The 4857-nt window shown below is 41.4% G+C and overlaps 1 long non-coding RNA gene across 1 annotated transcript; it reads left to right on the plus strand.

The window, feature by feature from the left end:
• The first annotated feature begins 2856 nt into the window (after positions 1 to 2856).
• Positions 2857 to 4165, plus strand: LOC134478727 (uncharacterized). Its single transcript, XR_010051524.1, has 2 exons — positions 2857 to 3447; positions 4059 to 4165. It is a non-coding gene; the product is annotated as an uncharacterized LOC134478727 (long non-coding RNA).
• Positions 4166 to 4857: the final 692 nt, after the last annotated feature.

Here is a 4857-nt window from a genome sequence, read left to right on the forward strand (position 1 = left end):
TATTTGGGGCTCCTTGTGATTCAGTATGTGTCTTAGGATGAGCTATTCCATCAAGCAAGGAAAAGGATTTGGAGCATTTGTACAGATGACATCGTATCGGTAGGTCAGTTAGAAGTACTACATCTCACCCATTAATTATTTATATTCATGAACACAAGATTAAGTTTTTTAAACAATCCTTTCAAAATGTTGTGTTTAGTGTGAAGCTTTTTGAAAAAATTTACTTCCAAATATTTTAATTTTTAGAAGCCTTAATTTCTAATCATGTTATGATTTGGAAAGGCTTTCCTTTCTCTCTGGATTTATTTATTTATTTGATTGGACTAATAGGGTTTTATTTACTTCCTCATGATTGTTAATTATTCTGATGTTCAAGCTGTTCCATATTTACCAAAGGAAACCCCTGTGAGTTTTTAAGTATCTCCATCGTTGTGAACTTCTGTTTAATTTTTGAAACAAAGTATCCAATTGAGCCTTATATTGCCCTTTTTTTTTAGCGCAGTTCCAGAATGACTGACCTTCATGTACCTCCAATACACTGTAGTGAGTAATGATGTTGGCAATCTAAGATCTCGGAACGTTACAGCATTGATAAAGCACGCGGTTAATCCTTTCTCCTACTGCAGTCTTTACTTGCTTGTTTTGACAAATCCACTGGTCCGTGCGGGTCACTGATCTTCTCTCCAATGTCCCCTTCAGTTCTTCCCATCATCCACGTGTACCCAGAAAGCCAGGCCAAGGAGCTTGGAGTGACCGCCAGCCTCAGGTGCCACACCGAGGGCGTCCCGGACCCGCAGCTCGGCTGGCTGAAGAACGGGGTGGACATCACGCCCAAGCTGTCCAAGCAGCTCACCTTGCAAGGTGTCTTCTTCGTGTGTTTTCTCCTCTTAGATCATCATGAAGAGCTTTGATGCTAAAATTTACAGCATTTTACATTATTCGGGACCAAAGAAAATGAATCAGTGGAACAGAATGTCATACATATGAAAAAAGGTTGTATCTGAGACATATTGGATATAGTCCTTTAATACTTTAATACTCTAAGTAATGGCCCTGTCATGATGATTAATTATGTCATTTTGAATAATTATGTCATTATTTATGTTTAAAGGACTTGTGAATTACAGTAGATGTGCTGGATAGAATAACTGGACAGAAAGACATTTTTGAAGTTATTTTTTAAATATTAAAATAAAATATGGATTTTAGAGGGCTTTAATAATAAAGAAGTTTAAATGAATATTTTCCAGCATATTTTGTAAATGAAGATATTAATAGATAACTAAACATTTCACATTTATTTCCTTTAAAGATATTAATTTGATTCCACATGTAAGTATTCTGAATTTTTTAATATTCTGATATGGATATATGGTTAATCCATCATCTACATTACAACAGTTATAAATTTTTAGAAAATAAAAGTAACGTAATTTTTTAAGGCTAAGTACTAAAGACAGTGCAAAAGCAATTACACATTATGAACTGATTAAGCTATTAAATTTGCAAATCTGATTCGAGGGTTTTTAAATTTTATTTAATGAGAAAAATGCAAAAACAGAAAAAGGGTATAAGTAATATAGATTTTCAAATAATAAACAGAAATCACTAGTCAATAGATTATATATTTTCATCTTAGTTATAGTTGTTCAAGTTACAAAATTAAAGCATACAAAGTAGCCTTGAGACTGCAAAAAGTTCTGTTCAATGATCCAACAAAAACTCAGTAATATGATTATCTATCTTATACACTTAAATATACATGCAGTTATATCCTTTAGAGCACTTTCTTTTCCTCTCATTTTTACAATAACAATTACACATTTTGAGTTTTATTACTCCCACAGTTCTTACTACTTTTTTTTGAAGTGAATAAAACCAAATGTGATAAAATAAAAGAGTCAGTCAAATCAAAAGGATGGACATAGTACAAGATGTAAAAACAGAATACAAGGTGATCAACAATGGTTACCATAATGCCTCTTGCTTTCTTAAAAAGAACTGGTTATATCATCAGTTATAATAAAATTGAACAAAACAGTAAAGAACAAAATCAATAAAACCAAAACATTGGAGACATTACAGGACTTCAAAAGAAGATAATAATCCAACCAGAATGGGCATCATAGTGAATCTTATTGCCTTCAAAGTAGTTGCCTATACCCTCAAACTTGATACTATCAAGCAAAACAGAATTAGAGTAAAATCAGTCAAAACAAGGTGGTAAGAGCAATACAGGGCTTCAAATCAAGTTAATGGGAAGTCAAATTGTTGCTATAATACATCCTGCTTTATTTATTTTTCCCTTAATTAAAAAAAACAAAAATGAATGAATAAATAAAGGAGATTGAGATAAAAGAGGACATAACAACAACAGCACAGATCAGAACCGAATAATTTAAACAACATAGTGTTTTACTACAAGATAACTCGACATAACAGTAGTTACCTTAGTGTCTCTTTCCTTGAAATATTTGAGTAAAACTTCATATACTATAGCATCAAACATATCAAGACAATGTAAAACTATTCAAGAGAATGAAAGCATTACAGGTATTTAGAACCAACTAACAGAAAATGAACAATGGTTTCTATATTATCTCCTTGTCTATAAAAGTTTTTGTTTGTATTATCACATATAATAAATTTCAATAAGATACAACATGATAAGACCAATGGAGACAGAAGAACAAAAGCTTGATGGGACTTCAAAACAAGATGATATTAAATCAGCACTAGCTATTATGATGTCTTATTTTCTTCAAAATAGCTGTTCATACCATCACAGACAATAAAATCAAACAACCCAGAATAAAACCATTACAATTAATGAATAAAAACATTATAAGGTGTTGGGAGCCGTGGCACTGTCAAGTCATCAGACGCGGTGATTGCGAGGCCTGTGGGAAAGTACAAAAGCCTGGGCTAGATTACCCCTCTCATCGAGCCCGCCTGTGTGGCACCTGTTTCTTATCACCCCACTAAGTTCCCGCCTCACAGGGTAGTCTGCCTAGCTATTAATCCTATATATAGCCAGTGCCTCCACCCCCGAGAGAGAGAGAGACTGAAGCACAAAAGGAGCCGCGGGGAGCGGACCGGTAGAGGCTTCGGGGGAGACTGAAGCATGGAAGGAGCCGCGGAGAGCGGACCGGTAGAGGCTTCGGGGCAGACTGAAGCACAAAAGGAGCCGCGGGGAGCGGACCGGTAGAGGCTTCGGGGCAGACTGAAGCACAAAAGGAGCCGCGGGGAGCGGACCGGTAGAGGCTTCGGGGCAGACTGTATAAGGAGAGAATAAAGAAAAGCCTGACCACCGCCAGACCTTGTCGTGTGTCTTTCCTGCCGGCCGGGAGCGGACATCGACATTTGGAGGCCCGCACGGGGATTCATCAACCCCGAGACGCGGCGGTGGACTGCATTCTCCTACACAGTGCTGCAGCTGCAGGACAGGTGAGTAGAGGATAAGCCTGGGCCCTGGGTGGCGCGCACCTACAGGGTTTGTAGACTCCTCTCAACCTCACGCGTAAGTGGCGGGTTTCTTGGGCTTCACGCGGTGAGTATGAAACATAACACCAGAACTTAAGGTAATAAAAGAGTGTAAAACATAAACATAGAAGTAAAAATAACAGAAGATATATTAAAAATGGGAAACATGCCAAGTAAAGATACACAGCCTTGGTGTTGGTCCTTCGGAGACTCCTAAAGTCCAAGGACCTCAAGGTGGGGCGTAAGACTTTAGAAAATTTCCTTGCAGAGATTGACAGCTTTGCTCCCTGGTTTCTGCCTACAGGGCATGTAAACCTGCCCTCCTGGGAAAAGTTGGGCAGAGACCTTTCCCTAGCAGAGCGGGAGGGTAGAGCTTCAGTCTCTGCTCGTCCATTGTGGGAAATGATACACGCGTGCCTAAAGAGTGAGGGTAGTTACGGGGGGAGCTCTCAAGAACTTGTAGAAGTACGCGAGGTGTTTGAACAGGCACAGTGAGGAAGCTCCCGAGAAGGGTCCGTCAAGGAGGGCAGAGATACAAAAGAGGAAGCCGAGGCGCGGTTTGTGTCTTTCCGCAGGAATCGGGACGAGAGCCAATGTGGGTCCCAGAGAGGTTGACGCGACAAGTCCCTCGACTGAAGATCAGGCCTGTTCCACCAGAGGCCAACCGCAGACCCAACAACAAGATGAGCCCTAAAAGAACTGCAGGACAATCCCTTTTTGGGGGCCTGGAACGGCTTGCTCCCCTATGTGCTACCCTTGTATACGCATGGCTCGCTCGCATGGCCTACGACCGCGTTTAAAAGTGACAGGCTTCCCACATTCTCCTCCCTAGACAACAACATGTAGCAGGGTGGGTGAGTCAATGACGGGTAAGAGCGTGCCTCCCCAGCACGACTCAACCTAAGCCAGGCCCTACCCCGTTCCGCTCGAAAGCCGCTGGATTGTTAGATAAATTTCTCTCCGAGGGGATTCGTGGAGAGAAATGAGTGCATGCCTATGTGCAACCAGGTTCCGTCCGGTTCATTCCTGGCCCTAGAAAAAAGGACGAGGGCCTCAGGGCCTTGGTGGACCCTGGGACGGCCGACCAGGGTCTACGCTAAGGGCCTACGGTGGGCCTCAGTTCGGGGCATAGGCCACTGCACTCTATCCAGGACGGGCTGCGATGCGCGTAGCCATCATTTAAAATAAAATAGGGGGAGATGTTGGGAGCCGTGGCACTGTCAAGTCATCAGACGCGGTGATTGCGAGGCCTGTGGGAAAGTACAAAAGCCTGGGCTAGATTACCCCTCTCATCGAGCCCGCCTGTGTGGCACCTGTTTCTTATCACCCCACTAAGTACCCGCCTCACAGGGTAGTCTGCCTAGCTATTAATCC

The sequence above is a fragment of the Cavia porcellus genome, unplaced genomic scaffold (genome assembly GCF_034190915.1).
Source record: "Cavia porcellus strain 051 isolate PalLab524CR breed Dunkin Hartley unplaced genomic scaffold, mCavPor4.1 scaffold_14, whole genome shotgun sequence".
Lineage (NCBI taxonomy): Eukaryota > Metazoa > Chordata > Mammalia > Rodentia > Caviidae > Cavia > Cavia porcellus.